The following is a 27,711-nucleotide window of genomic DNA, read 5'->3' on the forward strand; positions in this document are numbered from 1 at the left end:
ATAATTGTTAAAAGTGCCAAACTATCTTTATTATTTGATATTCTTAATACATTGTCCCCAAAAACAATATTTTGAATTAATATCCATGTCTAAAAGGATTAGCATATTTTTTTCACTAGGTTACTAGGGGGAAAGAAAAGGAAATTACTATTATCTTTGGTTTCCCAAAGTCCTTTTTAGTACCATTTTAAGAAGAGCTGAGTATTTTATAATATTCATGTCCATAAGGAAGAAACCATAATTTGCTTTGTAGCAGTGTACTTCAATCAAGGAGAACTGACTTAAGAGATGTAAATACTCTAGCAAACTTCTATGTGTACATTAACAAGAAGTAGTGCATTGTTTTCTTGTGACATTATTCAGACTTGCAATACATTTATTGAGAACTATTTCATATCCAGTACTGTGCTGATGGATTCAGATGCCTTAGCTCATGTAATAATCCTCCTACCTGTAAGATAGGCATCAATATACCTTTTAATGTTATGGAGAAGGTTGTTTGCTTTGGGTAGGAAAGGACATAGCTGAGAATTAACACCAGATCCTCTGATTCCTCATCCAGCTCTTGCCAAATTAAAAAGAATGTGCCAAATGTCGATCAAGTATTATATCTTTTTTCTAGTCTGCTCTGAAAATAGCAATTATATCAGACCAACAAATGTTTCATTCCTTCTATAAGCGTTTGTTGAACACCTACTTTCTACAAGACCCTCATTGCACAGAGATCTCCTAGTGGACAAGCTGCTCTGCCACCCAGAACATTTGCTTATGCAAAGGGACAGGTTGTAGGGCTTGGGAGAGTTGAGGTCACCAGGAATCAGAGGAGGAGATCACTCAAGAAGAACACAGACCCAGGTTTCTGAGGACGCTCCAAAGGTTGAAGGAGCTTGGAGGCCATGGAAGGGAGGAATATAGCAGGCTGGAAGAAAGGTTGCAAATAGTGTAGGACATCATTTATTGTAATGTAAAAATAGTGGGATTTTTGTTTTCTTATGTTTTTTAAAGGTTCTAATATTTAAAATTAGTCAATTTAATAATAATAAGAGCAAGAAGAGAAAGAGAAGAGGCAAAATAAAAAGAAAGGGAAAGAAGTTCCCAGCAGCCCCAAAAAATTACAATTTGGGAGGTGTAAGATGTTGGGCTGTCATCCATTCCGTTCCTTTATCTTCAGGAAGAATTAAACTGGCCCAATAAGATGAAAGAACATAGCTACAGACTAAATTGTGTCTTCCCAAAATTCATATGTTGAATCCCTAGTGCCCAATGTGACTGTAGGAGATAGGGTTTTGAGAGAAGTAATTAAAGTTAAATGAGGTCATAGAGCATGGTTTTGGTCTGATAGGATTAGTGTTCTTATAAGAAGAGACACCAGTGATCTCTCTCTTCACTCTGTGGGGACACAGTGAGAAGATGGCCATCTGCAAGCCAGAAAGAGAGCCCTCACCATAACTCAACCCTGTCAGAACGTGACCTGGGACATCCAGCCTCCAGAGCTGTGAGAAAATAAAATTTTGATATTTGATCTCACCCTAATACAAATATTATATTATATTAATTATATTAATTATATTAATTATATTATATTATATTATATTATATTATATTATATTATATTAGAATAATTCCCTAAACTCAAACTCCTCACCCTTCATTAGCATCTGTGACCTTGACAGTGATCAGCTATAAATAAAGTGTTAGCAATGAGGTGGGGAGGCTTCCAGAGCAACTTAAGAAAGTTTTGTTAATCACATATACCCTGCCATCCAGAGGTAATTTTAGGCAGTGTTAGGGAGCCCTCAAAACTTGCCGAAGATGTTTGGCAAAATAAATTGGAAAAGGTAAGGGTAGTTTTGTGTAGAGCTAGTTGTGTGTAGAGGAACTCACAAGAAAGTGATGGTTAAGGGGCATTCCTAATCTTTAAATGTGAAGTCCAGAAAGGAAATCATTCCCTCCTACAAACATATAATTTGTTACTGCAGAAGATGAAAATCATGGTAAATGGGCCCAAGGTTTAAGCCAGTGACATAATTCATTCATCCACTCATCCATTCTTCAAAAAATGCTTATGGAGCTGTAGTGTGTATCAGACGCTGTGCTCTGGTCAGGTCAGGAAGATACTCTTGGATTTCCCCAACTTCCATTATCATTACATTTTGAACAACAAATATTCCTTTCGTTGATTTTGGCTTTTAAAATGTTTTATTGTTCAGGCCTCTTTGATAAATGTTTGTTTATGACTCTCCCCTCCCTGTTTCTTTTTTTTTTTTTTTAATATTTATTTATTTTTGAGAGAGATAGGGAGACAGAATGCAAGCAGGGGAGGGGCAGAGAGAGGGAGACACAGAATCTGAAGCAGTCTCTAGGCCCTGAGCTGTTAGCACAGAGCCTGAACCAGGTCTCAAACTCACAAGCAGTGAGATCATGACCTGAGCCCAAGTCGGCCACTTAACCGACTGAGCCACCCCTGAGCCACCCAGGTGCACCCCTGCCCCCCATCCTGCTTCTTAACATCTTCAGTATCAGAGTGAGGAGTCCAACAGAATTTTCCCAGCCTAGTTTTGGAGAAGCTTTACATTTACTTCATAACATCAAGAAATATTTTTTTAAACTGCCAAGATGGAGAATCCCAGCTGGGCCTTTCTGTACAACTGATTATTAGCTTCATTAAAACTTCCACTTATGAATCTGCAACATTTGTGCCCTTATGCTCATAGACTGGGTCATTGCACTGTGCCTATTTACACAGGCAGAAGGGCCATATTTCCTTACAGAAATGCTGCCCTCCATGGAGCCAGGAGGGAAGAACAATGAAAGGAACACCAGTTCATAGAAGCTGTAGATCAAAGAAGCCCAGTAGTGCCTTGAAAGTTGGGGAAAAAACATTAAAGGCCACTCCTAATCATGGCAGTGACATTGCTATAAATACGTTGGCATATCTATTCTTTTCTAGCCCTTCAATGTCTTGAGCTATGGAAACTGTCTTAAGGAGCTTGTGTCGATTTCAAAGCTTTCCTCTGGAAGCTTAAGACTTTCTTAACGGTTCTTTAATAGCTAAAAGTCAGAGTTGGATTCTGAAACTCTATCACCCAGACATTTTGTAAAACCAATGTTAAGAAGATTTAAGCTAAAATGGCGCCATCATTCTTTCCTTCCTCATCTGCCACCCTGCTCAATACTCCAACCCCCTCAGACATTCATGCTGCATGCTTAGAAATGGGGCTGAATGTAGTGAATTTGCTGATTTTAGAGTCATTTGCTGAGGTTACCTGAGAATAACCTCCCAACCCAACTCCTGAGCAAAATCAGTAACATGCTCAATATGACATTATGTCACTCTGCCCTCACAAATACCTTGTAGACTATAATATTTTAAGAACTAAACACTTGTTCTTCTTTTTTTTCCCCCTTTAGGCAATCTATGCAAAGAGAGGGAATCTTATTTATTCCATTTGGTTAGATTTTCATGTCTTCTTTTCTCTAAATGGCTCAGTGATCAGTAGAGGTTGGCTATAAGAGGAAGAAGACAATTTGGGGAATATTCATTGTGAGGGGCTAAGATTAGAAATTAAAAAGGAAAGCAGGAGTCCTAAGGAAAGGAAGGGGGGACAGAAAGAGGCATGAGAGAAAGGAAGGAGGGGATGAGAAGAAATCCACCATTGGAGTTCAGAGATAAGAGGGAAACTTGAGGGATGTGTGGCCCTCACTTTCAGGAGGACTTTCACTGAAACTCTTACAACACGAGGAGGCTCTTCCTGTTTGCTAAGATTCGGGAAGAGCTAGCACTGTTCTCTAGTCTGGATCCCAAGCCCATCTTTTCATAGCTAGCCCATCTGTCTTGTAACATGGGACAAAGCCAGGCCCTCTGCCCTGGTCTCAGTGGGAATCAGTAATAATTGGTCTCTTCCTTACTCTTCACACAAGTGAAGAGACCTTGTTTAAAATAGGCCTTGATCATCTTATGATCCTAAAATAAAGTCAAAAGAGAAAGTGTCTGGTTCCCTTAATAAACTAGGTGGTAAAATAGAAGTATTCCTCATTGAAGAGATTATTTTTTGTTGTTGTTGGGAGGTGGTAACTAAGAGGAACCTGATGGAATCTTATTGGCTCCCTTTTAAGAGCAGTCAGAGCCTTCAAAGACATAGGATAGAAAGCTCAGAGCTCTGCCAGCAAACCAGTGAGGGTCTTGGTGGGGAGAAGCCAAGGGAAGCTGGTGTTCTGGGAGTTGCTCGAGAGGCAACCAGCACCTGTCTTCTGCAGAGTAGCCCAGAAGGGGAAATTGAAACAGCCAAGTGGACAGGAGTCTGAGGTAAGGAGAGATGTGCCTGGCTCTTGAAGGCTGGCTGTGTGTGGTCTCACGAGGAGGCTGCAGGGTGCGAGGAGCAGCCAGGGGATGGTTGGGGGTGGGGGGTGGTTGAGCCTGCTCATGGGAGGGGGCTGTGAGGGGCCTGGGGTACATGAGGATGAGGGTGGAATAGGTTAGATGGGTGGGATGGCACCCTAACTTCAGAAGCCAGACAGAGGACAGGCTGGGAACTATCGGCCTATGTTTCTCAAACCCCAGGGTACTCCTACGTGTGAAGCATCTTCCTGGAAACTCGGTGTTACACAGATACGTGGGGCAGATCATTCTTTAACTCACATAGTAAAACAAACATGGATATATTTTGCAGTAGAATACAAAACTGGTGTGACTTTAATAATAAAATATGTATATGGGGCGCCTGGGTGGCTCAGTCGGTTAAGTGTCTGACTTCAGCTCAGGTCGTGATCTCACAGTCTGTGAGTTCAAGCCCCACGTTGGGCTCTATGCTGACAGCTCAGAGCCTGGAGCCTGCTTCAGATTCTGTGTGTCCCTTTCTGCCCCTCCCCTGCTCATGCTCTGTCTTTCTCTGTCTCAAAAATAAATAAAAACATTAAAAAAATTTTTAATTAAAAAAATAATAAAATATGTATATTTATTTTTTTCAATGTTTATTTTTGAGAGATAGAGATGGAGAGAGAGAGGGAGAGGGAGAGGGAGAGAGAGAGAGAGCAAGAGAGAGCACATGCAGGGGAGGGGCAGAGAGAGAGGGAGACAGAGGATTAGAAGACAGCTCTTGCTGAGAGGGGAGAGTCGGAAGTGGGGCTTGAACTCACAAACCTTGAGATCATGACCTAAGCAGAAATCAGACACCCCACTGACTGAGCCCCGCCCTCCCACCCTGCTGGTGCCCCATAAAATATGCATATTTAAATATTTGTGGCTTGTAGCAGATCACTCGGGTGACACTCTCTTAGCCTCCATACATTGATGGGGCACTTTGTGAATTTCCTTAGGCAGGAGGAAGTAAAGCCTCATTGCCCAAAGCTGTGCCCTGTGCCTGGAGCACAGTTTCTGCCCCTCTGCACATCTACTGGTCCCACTCCAAGAGCTGATCTGACATCCCAGACCAGTGGAGCGAAGTAGTTGTGCATCACAGTAATAGTAGCCCATGCCAAGACATCACTGCTTTAATACCAAGTGGCAGGACATCTCTGTGGTCCTTTGTAGGTTGCTTTGCCATCCTTTTCTCAGCAGCCCTAGAAATAATTACTAGTACTCTGATTTACAAAAGAGAAAATGATGTGTGGCAGGTATTGTGAGCATGTTCAAGGGGTCCTTTCCAGAAGATTTCTATGTTAGGACATGGGTCCTGGCAGGCAGGGGGTCCAACGGTTGTATTCATGTGTGCAGACCCGTATTCTGGAAGGGGGTTTCATGCCACATGTGATCAGCCAGCCTTGCAGAAGGCATGCTGACCTTCTTAATTCAGTTCTCCAACTTCTGTCAATTGGTGCACTGCTGGACAATATTTAATGACAGCTTTCAGCTCCATATTTCTTACGAAGAATTTAACTGAAGCCAAACAGAATTTCGGTGGGCGATTTAATCTTCCAAATCTCTTTCTCTCTCTTTCCTTCAGGTGATTTACAACTCTGTCTAGCTAGTAAATACAATCATGATTTGAGCCACCAGAACCACCTGCTTTTATTTAGCAGGGTATTTTAAATAATCAAGGATTCCTTACTGTCTTTAAACCTCATGGTGCCCTGTCTATTTTAATACCAACTTTCTGAAGACTCATTAGTAATTAATGAAATCATTAAGAATGGCTCATGGTGACTGACACCTTCTTGGCAGCCACAGTCCCCTCTCATACTTAGTGGAAATGTCACTGGCTCCACAGGTTTGATTTGGGGGGTGGAGGGGGTGGGTGGAGAGAGAAGGGATTAGATTACATAAAGTTTCACAACTGCCATCAGCTGGAAGAGAAAGCTGTGAGCCTGTTCCTCCAAGTTTCTCTACTCAGGGAGCTGTGCTGGGAGAAGTTTTCTGAGAAACCTTTCCTTCCTCCAATGCTGGTTTTAAGAAATCCCGCTAATATCATGTTTTCACTAAAATGATATTGTGTGGCTCAATTCGATTAGCAAAGATGTAGTGTTGAAAGTCACCCTCTTTTTTTTTCTCCTGTTTTCACACATTTCCTTCTTTCTTGGCATTGCCTAGATTTATTCTCCTCTCTTCCCTTTTAGGAACAGAATTTGGCATAAATAAATGATAACCGAGAAAATGGTACAAACACAAGCGTAAACGCAGAGTTTCTCCAGCCTCCCACGGAAGGTCAGGGTGATTTGTTGTAGGAAGTGGTTACCCGCAAGAAAAATGGTAGTTCCAGTGGCTGCTGTTTAATTTGCGTTTTAATAAGGAAACCCACATTCTTTCCTTAATTACTCAAAGTGGAACATGAACCCCTCAAAGCCTTTCAGATGGCTAACGCACCGAAACTGTTCAGTCAAAAATGGACTGCTTTGCCAGAGTACTGGCCACAAAATGGAATTCGGTACATTTCATACCCCAATGCATTTAAATTGTATGAAGCTGATATTTAATACAAATGCAAGTACCAGTGGAAACTGCATACTTAATATGCATTCTCTAACTCTCAGAATTAAGCAGTTGATCTATGGGACACAAAGGGATCATCCTTCTCTCAAAGAGAATATTTTATGACCAGGCAGTTTAAAAGGCACTGACATAAACAACTGTTTGCAGCTCTCTCTCTCATCTTCAAAAGGCAAATAGTACATGTAAGGACAAGCTGTTTTAGACAAAGCATTTTAGAAAATCACTTGGAATGTTTTCCTTTTCCTTTAAGGACAACTGAACTTTTGATAGAGGCCCAGGAGAGTTCTCATAATTTAGTTTATTTCTCGTATTTCTTTTTAGGGGAGACAGAGGCAAAGTGTGAGGGAACAAGTCTGAAGCCTGCTTTCTCTTGGACGTGGAAATCTTACTGCTTAAATCATAAAGGTGTTATTTACGGTTTTTACACCATGACAGAACATGCCAGATTTTCTGGGGCAGTGTCAATGTTAAATGAACAGCTAAGTTTAATTTCATCACTGTGTCTTCGTAAGAATTTCACCTAGACAAATGAATAAAATGGAAAACAAATATTTTGCTATATCCCCTGTCCTAGTTCTTTTAATTCTTAATATTTGGTCACCCTCCTTTTAGCTATATTGATATTCGGAAAGCCATTATGGAAACGACTTAATTTTTGTAGGTATCTGTCTCACAAATAAAATGTGCATCCCATATCTCATTTCTCTCTAATGCTTGAGGGAGAAGGAAGGCATTGATGAAGAGCTGCCTCATTTTCCAGAGAGAACAGAGGCACCGAGAGCTTGCAGGGACTTTCTAGCTGCAGTGGTCACAGTGTCAGTCCTGAATTTTTACCTCCTGGGCTTCAGGCCGGGCCCCCTCCCCATCTGCCCAGCTGGATAAGTACTCACAGTGGAATGACGATTCCAAGAGGCTGGTGCCATGCACACTTTTTGTTTTGAATTGGGTTTTATTAGTCTGTCCACTCACTAAGAGCTAGGTGCTGTCTGTGGAGTTATAAAGATATACATGATGCTGTCTCTGCTCTTACAGATGATATATTTACCGAAACCAGGCATGCATGCACTGGACAAGGCAGGGGGAACATGCCATTTGCTTCTGAGGATGCAGGCAGTGATAAGGGTGGCTGTTGTTCAAGGCCACGGGGAAGGAACCAGACGGCAGCCTGGGCTCAAAGAGGTGCAGAACCCAGAAGAATGGGGAAGGGTTAGTCTCTAACTAATCTGAAACTGGACATTCTAGGAGCTTTTTTTAAAAGACCCCTAAAATTTTTTTTTTCTTCTTAAAAAAACTCACCTACCAAATAAGGTCCTTCCCATACATTAGGGAAATAAATGCCAAAACGTGCGCTTTATGATTTTTTCTTGAACAAGGGGAAGCATTTATGCCATTCCCACCCCTTGAGTTCTTTTTCCCCCTCTCTCCTTGCTTTGCCTGATGCCACAAGTCTAAGCCATTAACTGAAGCCCGGTCAGAATAAGCAAAAGTGAAGGTTCTGAATGGTTACCTCTGGAATGCCTGTCTCTTTGGACCTCCCAGTGAGAGCAGTGAAGAATTCCAGACTTTCACTGACTTTTAGAACAGCTCTTCTGAGACTCTGAATAGGCTGCCAGGGAAATTATCTCCCAGGTTGGGGCCTTCGGTGAACCGCTAGGGAAAGAACTGATGGATAAAGTCCAGTGAAGATGCATAGTAATTTCCCCCCAATAATCGAAAATGACCTTCACATGCCCTCCAGGGTGGCCCGGGAAAACCAGCACTATATTCTTTCAGCCCTTACCTGCTCTGCTTTCCAGAGCCTGTCTGACACAGGCAGAAACCCCACTGTTACATTTCTCTCTACCCTCAGGAACATTCACCAGTTGGGGGAAAAAGAAGGCCAGAAAATTGTTGCTATGGGCTCTGTTTTGTGGAAGTTAAAATGCTGGAGCAAGAATCTGATTGCTTGATAGCTCCCTCTCTCTCTCCCTCTCTCTCTCTCTCTTTCCCTCTCACCCCCACCCCTTCTCGAGCTCTCTTTCTCCCCCACCCCCTACTTTTTCTACTCTCCCCTCCTCCCTCCACTGGACTCCCAGTCCTGACTGCGACCCCCCCACCCCCACCCCCGCCAGGCCCGGGGAGAGCCTTACAGGTTGTCAATGAAACATGGAATTATTTCCTTTGATGGCTTAGATAATAGTAGGAGCCAAGGCAATGAGTGAGGTCGGCTGAAACCAATGCAGTCCTGCCCGGGACTGGAGAGCCAATCGCAGGAGCAGAGGGCGGGGCGTCGGCGCCAGCAGATAATTGCTAAGTGCATCGCTAGCACAGTTGGGCCGAGCTGCCGAAAGGTCTGGTCGCAGAGACGGGAACGCGTAATCCTCAGCGTGCTCCATCCCGACAGCATCGTTCCACGGCTCGGCAGGGCAGCGAGTCTCTGGCCATCAGCCCCTCTGCTCCGCGGAAAAGGTACTCCTGCCTGCGTCCCGGGGGGTGCGGCTCCTGCTCTCCCCTTCTCAGTGGCTTGCAGTTTAGCTTATGTAGAGGGATTGCAGAAAGAAGAGAAAAGTTTAGGCGAGGAAACGTGACAGATATAGGAAATCACCATCTTTTGTTGGGATGAAAACAAGCTGACAATTTGGAAAACTTCTGCGCTGTCTAGAACTGGCTTTGTTTACTACTCTCGCAATTAGCTGCACCCAGGTCTGTGGAAATAGGTCTGGTCTTGGGCTAGGGTGACTGCACGGTTGGGGTGTAAATTCAGGTTTGCTGGGTGAAGGGAATTGGACCCCTGGATGTGCCGCTTCCTGGCGGACCCATCGTTGGGAAGCTGACACTGAGAAACATGACTGGTGGTTGGGTTTTCTCCATAGGGTCTGCCCCCTCTCCATTACCTTGACCTGCCTTCCCTCAACTATGTGACCTTCAACTTGGACCCTTCCTCAAACTTCTGCGACCTTCCTCCCTCCTACTCCTTGCCCAGTCTGTCTCAGTTCATTTTGCTTGGTGGGGAAAAAAAATTTCCTGGGGGTGTGGGAGGCTGTCCTGTTTGACCTGATGGGCATCCGTGTGACACACAACTTGGGGAAAAACCAACGAAACAGTTGTCAGAGGACAAGAAATAACTTAATTGATTAGCTCCCGAAAACTGGAAGACTTTCCAGGCTTGATGTGTCCTGAAATAGAGGGGTTGGAGCTAAATTGTATCCTGTGTGAAGGTTACACCCTTACCAGAGAAGGGCTGTCCAGTGCTAAGCGTGCCAAGGGCTCTGGGAGGTGGAGGCTGGTGGGAGGGGCAAGCTCTGAGGGGCTGGGTCTGTTTAGGTGCGCAGGTCTATCTGTGCCCCAGAGGGTGCTGGAGCCACCGTCTACACTGCTTCTGATCATTGCTATTTGAGCAAAAATGCTCGCCATGGTCAGTGGCTGGTTCAGCCTCGAAGCACCCTTGTGCATTCTAAATTGTGGGACCACAAGGGCCTCCCTCACTTGTTCTGAGACCCAGTTTTGCGTGTGGGGAAAACTCCTTTCCCAGAGTTTCTGCAAATGGGAGATGTTAGGTAGGTAGGCCTCCCGTAGGAAGCATGAAGAGAAGGTGATGAGCTTGGTCTTGAACTTCCTGCCTGCTTTGGCTCAGGCAGCTCCTATTTGAATGCCCTACAGCACTTCACCAGGTCTGTCCTCTGACCTCCTGGATGCTCTGAAGCTGCGGGTCCGGGACTGATCTTACAAGTCCTTGGGGCTTTAGCGGGGGTCAGGTGCATTGCCTCACCCTGATTTCTATCCTAGACCTGAAGCTGAGGAGTTCAATTCCCAGTCCTGGGAAGGATCCTCCAGCAACCCCTTGTCCCTATGACACCCTTGCTGCTGAGGTGCAGATGCCAGTCCCCCTTCTCGGGCTCTCCAAATCACTTTCAGTGTTTAATTCTTCTTTTCTTTAATTGCCACAACAGGTCCCCCACCTCCATTAAGCAGCTGTTTCGGGTGGTTGCTGTTATTGTGGAAGCTCTACTCACAATGGTTAAAAAAAAAAACCAAAAAAAAAAACCAGCTGCCTGACTTTTTTTTTTTTTTTTTTTTTGGTCAGGATACAGTCAGCTTTCTCTTCTGCACATGTTGTCTGACAGTAAACACAACAAACTTGCAGCCCTGCAAATTATGCCTTTGTGTTTGGGAGCCTAGAGTAAACTCAGAGCTTTTATCTGCTGTTTGGGGCATATTTGGCCACACACCTTCACCCCTGTGGTCTGTCTAGGGCACATGAGCCCCAGAGAGCCCTGGAGAGGCAGCACCTAGCAGGTGTGTGTGGGGGGGGAGTTTGAAAGGGGGCACTTTGGTTTTCAAGAAGGCAGTCATAAAACTGGAAAATGCTTTTGAGTTCAAGGGGGTGCCTGGAACCAAAAAACTGGTAGCAAAAATTGAGGGTCCTTTCAATTGATGCTGAGCTGCTAGATTTCTATCATGATAGAGGACATTCAAAGTAAGGCTTTTAAACCAGCTCCTGAATGGTGACTCATGCAGGGAGAGGAAAAAGGCAGGGTGGGGGAAGGGGGCAGAGGGAGCTTGGAAAGTGCAAGTGGGACACACTGGAACACTTGCCTTCTTCCTCCTCCTCATCCCTCTTCCTTGTAGTTCCCCATTTGGAACAAAGATTATTAAAATAACAACTCTAGACTAAAAAAAGCATAATAGGAGCTGAAGAATAATTGATGAAATGCAAAACACCATCCCTGCAACTTCACCTTGGATGGGGCATGAAATCCAGGATCCAGCCACACCGCTGTGATCCACTTTGGAGAATTCATTCTCTGGTATCAGGTTGATTAGTTCCTTGGGAAGCCTGGTGCAGGTTTATGGTGAAGGGACTGATTGGTGCTCAGAAAATTGCATTTGTTACTCGTTATTTCATCAAACATGGTAGCTGTAGCCAGAATCCTGGGCAAGCGCCATCCATAGGTCTAGCATTTTCTCCTCTCCCCAATTGGGCAAAAGGTTTTCTCTCTTTTAACTACTGTGCTAAGCAGGGGTTATCTCTTTGTGTGCCTTCGCAAGCCCTAGGTGACTTACCTGGCAAGTCAAAGTCCCTTCCTTACTTTTCTGTTCCTCTTTCCTGTCATCTCTTTTCATCATGAACACATCAGTAAATAATCTCTTTGCAACCTACTTTGATCTCGTCATTTTGTGCCAATTTTGCTGTTAAAGAAATCTGTCCCCTGAAACCCTGAAAAAAGGATTGAAAACATATGAAAATTTTTATCAGAGAAGAGCCTTTTAGTCTTCCTATTTGAACATTTAATTTTGTTGTTTTGGGGAAATCAAATAAGCACGTTTATTGTGTTATGCGTTTTTGTAAGGGGCCGTTGAGATGTCTTCTTTTTTTTCTTGGGTAGTTGCGTGAACTCCCCAGTTACCCTGGGGGTGTGTGCGTCTGGAGGTTTGAAATAATCTGGAGCATCCCCTGAAAGGTGAGGAGATTGGAGCATGATGCTTCTGTTTATTCATCACGGGGTGAAGGCTGTTTGGAAACCTGGGCTCTGAAATGTACGCACCACACACGGTTATTTTCTCCCGTTATTCTTCACTTTGGAAGATTTTGTGGCCCCAAATGATTAGTAATAGTTCACCTGACTTACTTTTCCTTATGCACATGCGCCCTACCTCCCTCCCCATTATGGAGCTGTTGCACACTGAACAATCTTACTTAATCTGGTATATGCCTCTCTTTCTTCCTTCCCTTATGATTCTTCCTTCCCGTCACTTAAGGGAACCCTAGAGGTTGAGATTTAATTTTAGACACCCTGCTCACCTCACTTCTGGAACACTTAACCAGGGGAAGTCAAGAGTTCTGGGATGCACATGGAGTTGCCCTGAGGGAGCAGTGAGGCAATCCTTCACCACGTTCGGTTCCATGCAGACCTTACAAGAGCGCCAAGTGGTGGTGCAGCCACCCCTTCCTTGGGAGGCAGGTGGGGCAGATGTACTGAGCACAGACCTGTTAGATGCATAGGGATTCCACCAGGCATGACCCTCACTGTTCCACTATCCTGCGGCTCGCCCACCCGCAGTCCCCATGCATTGGACTGACCTTGGAGACATTAGCCAGCAGTGATATGTGCCTGTCATTCTCCCAATTTCTTTGTTCCTTGTTCTCTTCTCACCCCTAAATTTCTCTATCAAGAGTTAGAAAGGATCAAATCTACTTATTCATACTAAGGTGTAAATAGTTAAGAGTGGTGCCACTTATGCAGGTATTTGAGTTCTAAATGGAAATCCAAGATGTTTAGAGTGGAGTTGCAGACATCTGCCTTGGGATTTGGAAGATAGAGTTTGGATAGGGAGTGTCTGGGCAGTTGTGAGCCTTTGCTTTTCAGTTAAGGCTGGTCCTGCTCTTACCGTGTCAAGGACACGCTACAGGCACTCAGAGCCCCGTGCTGGCACTATTTGGGGTCTGGCACCTGGAGCTTGATCCCTCAGACTTGACCTTGGGTGCTGCACTTATTTTCCCTCTCTGACCTCAGTTTCCTTGTATATAAAGTCAGGGGCTTGGCCTATGTCCTCATGATCTCTTTCTGCTCTGACCTTCTCTCTGGATTTTGCCATTGGAGTCCTACATCCAGCTGAGGATGTTATGGCTCTGGGAGGACTTGGAGCTTGCAGAGCATCCTCCAATGTGGGCCACAGTGCTCAGTGATGCTTTCAGAGCCAGAATCCGTGGAGGCAGGTCGGAGGGACGGTGGGTGCTCTGCCACAAGAAAAACAGGCTGAGGGTGATGTAATAACTGATTTTGGTTTAGGAGGGGATGTTATATGGAGGATGGCGACCAGCTGTTCTCCATCTCCAGTAGGATTGAACGAGAGAAAATAGACAGAAATTGCAGCAGATGGACTTAGATTAGGTATGAGGAAGAATTTTCCGTCAGCAAGAGTTGTTAAAAAGGGAAGGTTGTGGAGCCTCCGTGATGATCTTTAGGAAATGGATAAGCAGAAGATTCAGCTGGAGGAGGAGGCGGAAGGAGGGGCCCGTCTGGCCCAGGGATCCTGGCCCTTTCCCGAGGGGGGGCCCTTTTTGGTTGCTCAGAAGCTTCACCTTTGCTCTGGGGCTATCAGAGTGGCTGAGAGCTGAAGTCCTTGGGCCAGCAGGTGCTGCCTTTACTGGCAGATCCTGTCTACTGCTTGAGGCCCTCTCTTCAAGTCTAATCTTTCACTTTCAGGTGTGGCAAATGAGGCCTGGAGAGGAAGCAGGCCTCGGTGGCCTCCTCACACACTGACCCATGGCAGAGCCAGAACCAGAATCAGCTTCCCCTTGCTTCCAAATTGAATAGACCATTTACTTTTTCTGGGCTCCTGATTTTTCTCTAAGCAAATGGTGGAGACAGGGGCACCTGCAGTTAAGCAGTATTTATTGAGTGCCTATTACTAGCATGGTGTACTTACTCAACTCCACCTTCCCTGATTTATACAGCAAACCATTCAGCTCCAGTCGGTGATCAGGCAGCACTACCATGAGCCCAGGGCTGGACAAATGCCTGCCAGAAACTGCAGCAGAAAAGAGGGGATGAGGGTGCAGCGGGAGGATGAGGAAGAGTGATATGAAAAAAAAAATTTACTCTGCATCTTACGGAGGTGAGAAACTTTAGACGTCTAGTTCAAGCTCCTTGTTGGATGAATGAAACGAGACGTCCCCAGCACACATAAGATCTGGATAAGACCCTTATATCATCAGTTACCTTTATAAAACGAAACAGAATTTGGAATTTCATTCAGATTGTCATTTCTAAGAGAAGCTTCTACAACGTGGGGCTGCAATTCCACATTTCTTCCAGCCAGACTTGATTTGTTTCTGGGCACGTACATCTCTGGGGCATGCTTGGAGGCCCTCCAGGGAGGCCCAGGGCCAGAGCCTACAGCGGCGAGGGGGTGGGCAGTCTCAAGGCCCAGAGGCAGGCTCCCTCTGGTGTCAGGGGAGGAACAGGATGCTGCTGTCCAGCCAGCAGCCTCAGGATGAAAACAGCCTCAAGCTCTCAAGAATCAGGCAGAGAGGCTGTGCGGGCTTTGCCTTGCAGTGGTTTGAGCCTTGTAGGAAGCAAGATGAATTGGTGAAGTGGGCACCACAAAGTAAATTCATAGTTAAGTGCACGTGCGTAGTTGCTGAGTAAAAGGAAGGAAACATGGAGGTCTGTGCTGGGCCAGCTACGGGCCGGCAGGGGGTGTTCAGGGCATGTCTCTGTGCTAACCAATGCATTCCGAGCGCTCTGCCCAGCACTCAGGCAGGCACTAGGGAGTCTATCAGGAACGACATAGGTGTGTGTGATCCTTGTCCTGTGGGAAGTTGCCTGGGAAGACCAGCAGCCCCTGAGGCAGCCCAGCAGGACATGTGTCTGAGGAACTGCCAAGACAGAAGGTGCAGGGGGAACCGAAGGGGAAGAGAGGACAGCAGGTGCCAGGGGCCAGGCTGCCCAGGTTGTGAGACAGGCCTGAAGGGTGGAGAGAGCTGGGGTAGCTGAGGGAGAGGAGCGGGTAGGTAGCACAAGAAATGACAGAAAGCCAAGGGATGTCAGAGCCTGTCTTCAGAAGGTGAAAGTGCCTACAGCCACAGAGAGAACCTCGAGAGATTCATCAGAGGAGTGGGCTAACCCAGGGCAACCTTGTGTCAATCCCACTGCCATTGTCCCTTTCCATCCAGAACGACACTCAGCTGACTTCACATTTCTGCCCTCAACTTTGGTGCCATAGATTGCACTAGGACACAGCAAGTTGTTGTGGGCGTGATGGTAGTAGGTCCTGGATGCAGGGTACACATGGTTAGCCTTACTTGGCATGGTCAGAGGATTCCTCTTGGGGAGAGGAACACCTGAGAAATAAATAGGATCCCACCAGGTGGATGGAGAGGTGAGAAGGAGGGCAGCCACATTTGCAAGACTCAGAAGCATGAAACAGCACAGTGTGTCAGAGCCCTATGAGTAATACTTGGGTGTTGCTACATCTTGAGCACATGAGGTTTGTTTTGGGGGGTGCGGGAGAGAGAGGGGGTGGAAGTGTCCCCAGGTAGGGAAGGACCAGCTGGCCAGACTGAGGAGCAGAAGGGTTTTAGGCAGGGAAAGGCAGTCACATTTGCATTTAGGACAAAGGAATTGTGGAATGGAGGGTGGGGGTGAGTTTTGGGAGAGGCAAGGCTGGGCTAGAGAGGCTGGTCCTGAAGTCATTTGCTGCGGTTTGGGTGAGCAATGATGAGGGCCTGAAGGGAGACTGTGGCAATGGAAGAAGAGAAGGGGACAGCATCAAAGGGTGATGCTTTGGCTTCTTAAGTTATACTTGATCAGGCAAAAATGAAGAGGAATTTTTCATCCCTTAGAGGAGATGCTGACAGGTGACAAGGAAAGGTCACATGGGTCGATGACAGAGAGAGCAGTGCTCCCCACTGAAGACAGGCAGGAGCAAATGGGCTTCAACAACAGAAGGATATAAGCTAGACTTTAATGCCTTAATGGAGGGATTGTTAAACACGGGGACAGGGTCAGCAAAGACGGCTATGGACTAATTCTCTTCTCTCTAGAGTATTCAAAAATCAGTCTGTCCCCTGACAGAAAAGTGAACAAAGGGTGTGAATAGGTAGCACAAACAAAGAGAAAACAAACACAAATGTCCAGAAAAAGACATACAGGTGTCCAACCTCCCTAATAACTAAAATATTACTTCAAAAACAAGGTATCCTTATCCACCTACCAGCTGAGCAAAAATGAAAATGAAATGCCCCGTGTTGTTGAGATGCCAGGAAGTGGACATTGGCAGACGTAGCTGATGGGAAGATCATTTGCAAACACGGGAGTCATGTCTCAAAAAGATACCCTTTAAACCAGTAAGCAGTTCGTCTTCTAGGAATTTTTCCTACAGAAATAATCAGAGCTGTGCAAAATAGTTCTAATCAAGGATATTCCTTTCAGCATTATTCATTATAACAAAACATTGTATGGGGGGATTAATTAAATCTAATATGGCTCATCCATAAAATGGAAATCAAGGAAGCCATTAAAGTTACATTGAATAATATATAAGGATATGGGAAAATGCTAATAATGTGCATCAAGTAAATATAGGCTTAAAAGTAAATAGAGTAGAAATGCAATTTTGTAAAAAAACAAAAAACAAAAAAAATGCATACAGTCCTGAAAAATAGAATGGAATGCAATATATCAGAGTGATAACAGTGGGTATCTCTGGGTTTTAGGAAACACGTGATTCTTTTATTAAACTATTCTGCATTTTCCAAATTTCTTAGAGTAAATAAATGTGTTATCTTACACACCAGACAAACTTGCTTTTTAAATCAGTTACTCAAACCACAAATGCTCTGGCAGGGACTATATATGTAGCAATGTGTCAGGCACTATGCTGCCCACTAAAAGTCCTAACATGGGGCGCCTGGGTGGCTCAGTCCTTTAAGCATTTGACTTTGGCTCAGGTCATGATCTCACGGTTTGTGAGTTTCAGCCCTGCATCCAGCTCTCTGCTGTCAGCAGGGAGCCCGCTCAGGATCCTCTGTCCTCCTCTACCTCTCTCTGTCCCTCCCTACCCCTCTCTCTCAAAAATAAATAAACATTAAAAAAAAAAAAGTCATGCCAGCCAGGTGTCCTCAATCCATTTGGTGAGATCAGATAAATGCACCTGCTAGTCACATGCTACCCTGCGAAAAGTCTGCTTCAGATGTTGAGGGTGCAGGATCTCCGTGCAGGGAATGGTGCCCACGGGCAGTGGCGACCTTCCCCCTTCTTCTTCACCTCCTCCCCCTTCCACACACGTCCCCAGCCTGTCCCTTACAGTGGTCAGACCTAGCTTAGCCCGCAGCGGGTGTGTTTACATGCATCTGCAGATGTCCTAGGTGGACAAGTTGAAGCTCAGAGAGGCTATGACTGTGTCAGGGTCGCCCGTCTCACGGGTGGCAGAGCTTGGTGGCAGGGAGCCCGTGTACCCTTTCTCGAGGGGGCTGTTTTGTAGGGCTTCTTGTGTTATTGGGGACAGCTGGCAGATTTCCAGCAGGAAGGTGTGGAGCCGCCCTCCCCTCCTTCCCAGAAGCCATGCCTTGTGCTTGATTCACTTATTAATTGAGACTGAGCGAATGCATTGACGGCTGTCATGCTTAGAGGAGGGACTCTGGGTGCAGGGGTCTCCGGCGGTGCCCTTATGGTTCTGCATCCTGCCCCTCATTTGCTGCTGTTTTCCCAGACCGCCTTTGCCTCCTGAGCTGCTTTCCTTTGTTACATAAACTCTGGGCAGCCCGAGAGTCCCCCTCTCTGTGGCAGTCACAGCCGGCTGGCCCCGCGGTGTGACTCCGAGGGGCACATCCTTGGGGCTTTCACAGGCTTCACTGGGAAAAGGGGAGAAGCCTGCTAGAAGGTGGGGCTGGGTGAGGAGCAGTGCGGGCCCGGCTGATTTGCTGCTCTATTTATTTTGATAATAACACACGTTTGTACGGTGTTTTGTGCTCGCAAGCCTCAGAGGCGGATGGGGCAGGCGTCCTCATCCTGATTGTGCACAGGGGGGATTGATACTGGGAAGGGCAGAGCCACTTGCCTCGGTTTGGGTGGCAGAAGAGCTGGCATGGAAGGAGCCTGCAGACACCCCCCTACCTCCTGATGGACAGGGGCTTCTTGCTGGCCTGCATGTCCTGGGTGCAGTGATGGGGGGACGCAGTACCCCGTGGGGCCCTGGCAGATACTTGATGAGTTGATGGTGGCACACACGTGAGGTGACTTCCAAAACATGGGTGCATCTGGCTGAGTCCTGCCCTGAGGCCCAGTCCCGGAGGTGCCGAGAGAAGTGGATGCCAGTGAGAGAACGTGTGTGGTCACCAAAGTCTGGTGGAGGCAGAAGGGCCTGCGCCCTGAAGGATGAGGGCAATTTGGACAGAAGGAGGCACATTCTGGGTGTGAGTGGCCATCTGAGGCCAAGAGCCAGCATGCGACGTTGGGAGCTGCTGAGGGGTCATATGGCTCAGTCAGGGGGGGATTGGGAGAGTGCCTTGGCATCTCTCATCCCAGGCTTTGCTTTATTTTTGGGACTCCCTCCTATGTAATAAGCTGGGCACAGTGCCACTGGGCGGGAGGAGGAAATGAGTCGGGGTTCTCATGTGGATTCCCTCCTTCTCGCTGCCTCTCTTGGTTTTGCTCCTGCTGAACATGAAATTTCCCTGTAGGGTTCTGGGAAGACAGGAAGGGGGATTGGGATGGTTCCTATTCTGCCAGGCCTCCCCTGCCTACCTGGAACTTCGGTTTTCCAGAATGGGAGAAGGGGAAGGAAAAGTTATGAGCCAACAGGGAAAGCAAGAAAAAGGGAGCAGGGTCAGGGAGTAGGTGGGGAACTCAAGAGGGATGTTTGGAAGTGAGGTAGAATTTCTAGCAGACTGGAAAGCAGAAGCATAGCCTCTGTCTAAATTGTAGATTTTTAAGTGTGATAAGACACAAATAAGACAGGAAAAAGAGTCTGAGACTACCCTTTATTTTCAGATTTTTAAATGTTTGTTTATTTATTTATCTATTTATCTATCTATTTATTTATTTATTTTGAGAGAGAGAGAAAGAAAGAGAACGTGAGCAGGGGAGGGGCAGAGAGAGAGGGACAGAGAATCTGAAGCAGGCTGTGCGCTGTCAGTGTAGAGCTGATATGGGGCTCGATATCATGAACCTGAGCTGAAACCAAGAGTCAGATGCTTATCTGTCTGAGCCACCCAGAGGCCCCTATTTTCAAATTGTTAAGCACTTGGTCCTCAGACTCATTTTGCAGAGGAAACTGCAGCATGGTGTGGCCAGCAGTCAGTGGGTAACCCTGGTGGTGGATTGCAGCCTGATGCTCTCTGTCTGCTGTGCCACCCCCTCTGGGCCCAGACCTGGTGACCATGGGGGTCTGTGGGAGAGCAGGAACAGGACTCCCTCTGCCTGCAGAGCAGCCCTTCTCCATTTCTGCATTCTGCTTTCTCCCCATTTCCAGGAGGCTCTGCAGAGAGGTGCTGGGAGTAGCAGTAGGGCAGGCTGCTTGTCGCTGGGGACCAGGGTGCCTGTCCATTCCCTGGGACAGGTCAGTGAGGGATGCCACAGGCTACCGGGCCAGGAGAGCTTGAGGCCATGGCCCTGTTCTTTGATTTCACCATGATGGAAATGATGTGCTTCTCTCTCTCATCCTTCAGTTACCTTAACAGGGACGTGAGCTCCTGAAATGTTATGTGTTCATTTATTCATTGCTCAGAACATTAAGAACTGACCATCACAGTTTTCTAAGCTTTTAGAATGAGTAGTGGACAGAACTGACCCAGTCCCCATCTACTCAGAGCTTATATTCCAGTGGAGAAGACAGATAGCAAACAAGTAAGTCAATATGTAGGGAGGCTGATATGTGAAAGGGGGGAAAATGAATCAGAGCAAGGGGATGGAGTGTGTGTGTGTGGAAAGGGTATGTCCAGGAGGGTCTTAGTAATAAAGTAACACTGGAGCAGAGACCCAGGGCCGTGGAGGGTGATCCATGCAGATATTTGGGGGAAGGGCAGTCCACGCCAGGAGAGGCCCTGAAGCTGGAGACACTTGTAGTGTCAGATGTAGCATTGAGGTCGAGGTGAGCTTCATTGAACCCCTGGAAAGTTTTGAGCAAAGGAGTAACATAGTGTAGGATTCAAAGGGATCAGTCTGGCTGTCTGGTACATGCCCTGAGAGCATACTATAGTAGAGCTATGTGGAGGCAATGATCCTGGCAGAGCGGGTAGTGGCTTGGATTAGTAGTAGCAGTGGGGGGTGAGGAGCCCTCAGATTCTGGATATATTTTGAAGGTGGAACCAGCTGGATTTCCTGATGGGCTGAATGGAGGGTTTGAGAGAAGGAGGATTCAAAGATGACTTTCAAGACTTTTGGCATGAGATGGAAAAGTTTGTGGAAGGAACACACTGGGGGAAACAGGAGGTGAGACATTTGTGTTAGGGAGATGTTAAATATCTAAATGAAATGCCTGCTAGTCAGTTGGGTTATGTGTCTAGAGTTCAGAGAAGTTTATGCTAGAGAAAAATCTTGGGAGTTGTCAGTGTATTGATAATATTTAAAATATGGGACCAAAGGAGATAACTTCGAGAGTGAGTGTAGATAGAGAGGAGGTATAAAGACTGAATTCTGGGAACCCCAATATTTACAGATCTAGAATAGGAGTTGGCAAACTTTGCTGAAGAGCCAGATAGGATTTTAAACTTTGTGGGGCCATGTGGTCTTTGCTGCAACTAGTGCCCTTTGCCTTTGTAGCACAAAAGCAGCCACAGACAACATATAAATGAATGAGTGTGGCTGTGTTCAGTGAAACTTTGTTTACAGAATCAGGCAGTTGGCCCGCGGGCTGTGTTTGCTGACCTTTGTTCTAGGACTCGAAGATGAACCCGCAGATGAGACTGAGAAGGAGCAGCCTATGGGATAATGTTGCCTCAGAAACAAAGGGAAGCATTTTCGAGGGGGACTGGTCATCTGATCACGGACTGCTGGTGCGTGAAGTAGGTGGGGACTGAGAATTGAACACAAGTGTGGAAGCCATCAGTATGCTGATGGTACGTGAGGGGAGGCCCTGTCGGTGCTGGTTGGTGGAGAGGCATTGGAGATAGCACATGTAAACAACCTTCTGGAAGAGTAGGGTTGTGAGGGGTGCAAGGAGATGGAAGATGAACTGTAGAGGTATGTGGGGTCAAAGTAAGGATTACCCCCTTAAAATGGGGAAAATATCAGGGTGTTTGTATGCTGGTGGAAACCATCCAGTCAAGAGCATGAAGGTGACATAGGAGAAGGCGGGGAGAAGTGCTGGGAGATGGTCCCGAGGGAGGAAGGGAGGGGCTGCAATCCAGTGAATGGGGCGGGCATGGCCTGGCTGCTGAGGGGACAGCCAAGGGGGAGGGAAGGAGAGCCATGGTCAGAAGGCAGTTGGGTGTGTGGGTGGACGTGGGGTGTGGTGGGGTGGGTGGAGATCAGAGTGGTGACTCTCTCCTGTTGCTTCATTCTGTCAGTGAGTAGGAAGGAACATCAAGGGCTGGGAGGTGGGGAGGGGACCTCGGCCAAGAGCCCTGGAAACAGATGTCCCCTGAGCACAAGGGAAGTGGGACGTGAGATAGTGACAGAGGGTCTGAGTCTCTAAATCAAAATTAAAAGCTTTGTGCCGATGCCATCACTTGAGCTTTTCACTGTAAAAGGGGCCCTGTAAATTCTGAAGAGTTATGACTGAATTAATAAGGCCAAGATGAGGTTGTGGATGGAAAGTCCTCAAAAAATAGTCTCAGATTCCCATGGGCCTGGAGCTGCCTACCCAGGTAGCTCTTGTGTGGCTGTATTTTTTTTTAATTGAGCTATAATTGACATATAACATTATATTAGTTTCAGGTGTACAACATAATGGTTGATATATGAATATATTGTAACATGATCACTATAATAAGTCAAGTTAAATCCATCATTATGCATAGTCTGTCTTTCTGTCTTTCTTTTTCTTTCTTTCTTTCTTTCTTTCTTTCTTTCTTTCTTTCTTTCTTTCTTTCACAACTGAATTCTCAGAAAATGGAATTGCTTATTGGAGTTTCTGTAACTCCTCCTCTGAAATCAGACAGTTGTGTGAGGTGAGAGAGATCGCTGGCCTGGGGTTAGGGAGAGTTAGGGGAGGCTCTCTGCACTTTTTTCCCTTTTCCTCCTAAAGATTTTTTATTTGAGACTTCTTATTTTTTTTTTATATCTTTTTATGAGGCAGAAGAGAGGAGGGAAGGAGAGGAAAATTCTTTCTCTAATTTTTACCTGCAGACATTATTCTGGGGAGAAAGGGACCTACCGAAGGTCCTTGATCTAAACGTGGAGTAGAACCCATAAGGTGGGGGCTGAGCCCTCTGGTGTCTTCCTCTCAGACGCCCTAGGACAAGGGGAGAAGTCCTTGCAGTTTAAGAAGAAACCCCTCATATAAACTAGGAAGAAATCGAACATCTCCTTAGTGCTAGTTAGATGCCTGAAGGAAGAGAACCAGGAAAACAGCCCAGGGGGAAAGCGGGATTGGTGGAAGGAAACGGACATTGGGGGCTTTAGAAAAGAGAAGAATCTAAGATCACAGACCCAGCAGAAAAGCAAGGTGGGTGACTTACCTCCCAGACTGTTCTGTGTGCAGGACTGAAGGGGTAACTTCAGTTTGAGGGCAGCGGGGGGTTGCTCAGGGGACTTCCGGAAGTGTGCCAAGGGACCAGGTTTGCCTCTATGTGCTGTCAGGACAGTCCAGGAAGGTGTGTGGCCTTGTACAAAACCTGGCACATATAGGACACACACCTGCCCCCGGGCCCATCTGTGTTTCGGAGACGGCACTTTTCTTGGACGGCCAAAGGTCCAAACACTGTGCACACTTAGGATGTGAGGTTGTTTGTGTGAGTGATAAAGGCAGCAAAGAGTGTGTGGTTCAGGGCTGACCTAGGAAGAGGACGCATTCATCTTTTCTCCAAATCTTATTTATGATGGTCTTTCCGATATAAGGTAGAGAATATGGAAACACAGAGGTATAGGTGCCCAGAGTCTACCTAAACCCAAGTTATTTCCACAGGCCTGGCTCAAGGAGTCCGTGTGGCTGTTCCAAACCTTAGTTTCCCCCCTCTCAAATACCTAATGATACCCATCTCATAGATGGGTTGTAGGGATTAAGTGGAATAGCAGTCATCGAGTATCCCACCTAGTGCCTAGAATATAGCAAAGTTGCAGGAATCTGTGGGAATGCGGGGTGACAATGGTGTGGGTGGGAGGGGTGCCTTCTCTCTAAGGCTGGGCCAGGATGGTCCCGGCTAGCGGGCTGTGGTGAGCAGCAGCCAGATCATGGATTCCATGTGGTTCTGCTACAGCAGCTATCCCAGGATGGTTAGTTAAAAGGTCGGAATCCCTGTTTCTGGGTTTCAGAGCTCAGATGCTTCTTCTCAACATTGCTGGTCAAGGTACCAGAGAGGAACAATATAGAATTGCCAAATAGTGCAGTGCCTTCAAAAAATAAATCTTGGGGAAGAAACTCTGAAAGCTGCAAGAACCATAATATTGAGAGAGATTTAAAGGGAACCAAAATCCCTGCAACGCTTAGAACAGCAGGAACATAGATTTCTCACACTAATCAAGTGATTTGTGGGAAAATCCTATCCATCTCCCTAACCTGAACTGAATCAAGCAAATGATGGCTGCGAGTTGCAGAGTGAGCTCTGAGGCAGGCTCAAGGCTGGTTTATGACCCTGCAGAACTTTCCTGCGGCATGAATTCTAGGGCAAGCAGGTACCTCCCGAGGAGGGAGCCTCCCCCCTTAGCTGGCTCCCTTCCAGCTGTCAGCGTGAGGCAGTTTGGGGGGTAGGAGGGTGTTCCCCTACCTGCCTGAGCATCTGGGGCTCTCATCCTTCGAGAGGTTTTTGCCTGTGTGGGGGGGATGGGTCCCCGAGGAGTGACGGTGGTGGACAGGTACCGGCCTGTGCGCTTAAACGTGGCACTGACTTAGGAGCTGTCTGTCAGGAGATACTCCTGTCTCTGTCCGGAGAGAACACTTCTTGCTCTGCCTTCTGCACATGAAGGAGTGGATGCCCCAGTAGAATGGGCCCTTGCCAGAGCTGCGTTTTCTGGCCCTTCCATGTTGTCTGGCCCCATGGGGTTGATATTAAGTATCACTTTTTTGACTGTGTGTGGATATTTCCCAGTCTGGGTTTAGTTAAACTCCAGGGCATTGGGAGCAATCTCAAGCAATCTCAAGCGGGTTTAGGTGAGGCCAGTTTAAACTTTTTGCAACATGGAGAGGAGACATTTGATGTGTCACACTTGATGTGCAGGGAGATGGGTGGGTGGTTGGGCTGGACTGAGGAAGGAGGGGCTGGGGGGTGATGTGTGAATCTTGGCACAAGCCGGTAGTGTCAAAACATCCAAAATGCTGAGGGCTGTTTTTCTACACAGAAAAATAACATTCATTAGAGTTCAGAGAAAGAGAAATACAGTGGCTAGAAACACAAGAAAAATGTGTGACTCTAGCACTAATCAGCAGAGTCGAACAGGTAGACAGATAGGGCTTTCAGGCTTCGATCCTAGCTCTGAAAGTTAGCTGTTCAAGCTTGTGAAAATCACTCAGGTGGGCCTCAGTTTCTCCTCCCGTAGTGCCTGGCTGAGGGGCCTACCTTGCACAGGGATGCCATGTGGTGGTGACGGAAGGTCCAGTCGAGCTTTACCGCTGATAACAATTCCAATAATAACAATAATAAAAGTGCTAATTAACATGGAAATGAGACGCCATTTTTCCAGCTATAAAATTACTGAAGGTTAAAAATGACAGTCAGTAATGTTCAGTGTCATGGAGATATGATAGAATGGTATCAGGCCCTATTATTAGAACTGTAGTTGGTGAGGCCTTTCTGGTAAGCATGATTTTGGGGAGTTCTGTACTTTTGATTTACCTCTAAGATTCTATCCGAAGGAAATAATCAGAGATGTGAAGACATATGAGTGTATAAAATTGTACACTATGGTGCTATTTATTTTTCTGAAAAACTGGAATCGGCTCTCTCCCATCACAGGAACTAGTTAAATAAATTATGGTACATCCATACAGTGGAGTAGTAGGCAGCGAAATAAAAATATGTGAAGAATGTTAGTGACATGAGACAGTGTCCAGAAAGCTGTAGGTTAAATATCTTCTAAACTTGCCTAATGAAATACATACCTGTGTGCATAAACATGAATACAGTGCCCCAGGAGGCTAATAGAGATTCTCTCCAGATGGTAAGATTATGGATGTTTTTTGTTTTCCTTTTGATATTTTCTTATGCAGTTCTAAACATCTTACGGTGAGCCTTTATGAATTTTTATAGTAAAAGTAATAAAAATTACAGAGAGAATGTGAACTCCAGCACCCTGAGTGGATCAGGTTCTTGGCCTCTTTGGGAAGTGGTTCTCTGTGGATCCCGCCTTGTGTGGATTCCCCCGGAAGCCTTTTGGGAGGCTGTGTATGGATCCTTCTCTGCCCCCTCCCTGACCAATGTGGAAGAAACAAATGTTGTGGAGATAAAAACAGACATTTAGAAATGAAGAGGCAGAAGTGGGTATGTTGTGAAGACAGAATCAAGCAGAGTGGAAGCCTGCCCTCGTGTGCTGTCAGCCCTGAAATCCAGTAGCTTCCCGGGAGCCACAGATGGTAACAACCCACGTGTATAGTCACTACCAAAGCCATAGCCAGACTGAAACCTGCTGCCCTCTTTCCTTACGGTTGTCACTAGGAAACCAGAGAGAGGTTCTCTTTTTTTGAAAAAAAAAAAAAAAAAATTAACGTTTTAGTTTTTGAGAGACAGAGAGAGAGAGAGAGAGAGAGAGAGCGAGAGAGAGCATGAGCTGGGGAGGGGCAGAGAGAGAGGGAGACACAGAATCCAAAGCAGGCTTCAGGCTCTGAGCTGTTAGCACAGAGCCCGATGCAGGGATCAAACCCACTAACCTGAGATCGTGACCTGAGCTGAAGTTGGATGCTCAACCGACTGAGCCACCCATGCACCCCGGGAAAAGGTTGTCTTAAAACAGCAGCCCTGCCCACATCATGCTCACAGAATGTGGGGGCTGGACATGCCAGGGGTGACATAGGAAGGGGCAGGGGTGTCTTACAGGACACAGCTGTCCCCAAGCCTGGGCCATGTTCCAGAGGTGTCTTACCTATTGCATCATGTGTGTTGAAAGATGGAGCATCTGAACAGAATGTTTGCAAATTTTAGAATTCATCAAGTGCACTCATGGAGCTGGCTGTTTAACAAAAATAATTCTTTTATTCAACAAATACCTTTAGAGGACACGTCATGTGCCAGGTCTTGGGTTAGGTGCTGGGTATTCCCTGGTGTGTAAGCAGAGCCTTCAATCCTTGTGGAATTTACTCTTTGCTTTTTTTTTTTTTTTTTTTTTTTATGTTGGACAATTTAGCTCTGATATAGATCTTTCAAAATCCAGAATTTTTAAAATATATTGGTTTTGCTTAAAGTAGGACACACTTGCTTTAGGTCTGCGAAATATTGTAGAAATAGTGAGTTTTTTTCTCTTAGTGCAGATGTCCCAAGTGTTATGTAAGTTTAAATATTTTTCTTTAATTCATCCTTATGACATCTCTGAGAGATGGGCAGGAACGGGGAGCTGCCTGCCTTCAAGTGAGGTGCAGGAAGGGACATTTTTGGCTCTAAGTCTGGCCCTGCTGAAAACATTCCAGGGCAGCTGCTGACTTCAGTTCAATGAGGCTGTCTGTCTTGATTGACTGTCGATGGCCACTGGCCACTTGGAGGCCCTTTGCTGAGGAGATGCTGTGTGTTCTCTGCCCTCTGAAAACCATTCATTCATTCACCTCAGAACTTTTTTGTTTTGTTTTGTTTGTTTTTTTAAAGTTTTATTTATTTTGAGAGAGAGCGCATGCACAAGTGGGGGAGAGGCAGAGAGAGCGAGAGAGAGGGAAGAGAGAATCCCAAGCAGACTGCCGGTGTCAGGCTGTCAGCAGGGATCACCTCCGAACTTTTTTAAACTTGAAATACACAATGGTTATTGTGTTATTTTTTCATTCCACTCAGCACCAGAATCAGGTTCCCGGAGATCTTCCGAGGAACAGGATTATGTTTAGCAAATGTAAATTGTAACTTTTATAAAGATGCGGCCTTCCTCTGTACAATGTGTTGTGACTTAGGTTTTTCCTGTCTGATTTGGAATGCACCCAGATGTTTTGCTTCTTTTAAAGATCTGACATGGCCATGGCCGGCTCTATAAATAGTACCAAACATCAGCTATAATGCTGGCATAATGCTGATA

The 27,711-nt window shown here is 46.2% G+C and overlaps 1 protein-coding gene across 1 annotated transcript in view; it reads left to right on the plus strand.

Moving 5' to 3' along the window:
* The first annotated feature begins 9,248 nt into the window (after positions 1-9,248).
* ZMAT4 (zinc finger matrin-type 4) overlaps positions 9,249-27,711 on the plus strand; it is a 347,902-nt gene continuing 329,439 nt past the window's right edge. Inside the window, exon 1 of the mRNA XM_047856658.1 lies at positions 9,249-9,373. The gene's annotated coding sequence lies outside the window, so the exon portion shown is untranslated. The remainder of the gene's footprint in view (positions 9,374-27,711) is intronic.

This window comes from Prionailurus viverrinus, chromosome B1 (assembly GCF_022837055.1).
Source record: "Prionailurus viverrinus isolate Anna chromosome B1, UM_Priviv_1.0, whole genome shotgun sequence".
In the NCBI taxonomy this organism is placed as follows: Eukaryota; Metazoa; Chordata; class Mammalia; order Carnivora; family Felidae; genus Prionailurus; species Prionailurus viverrinus.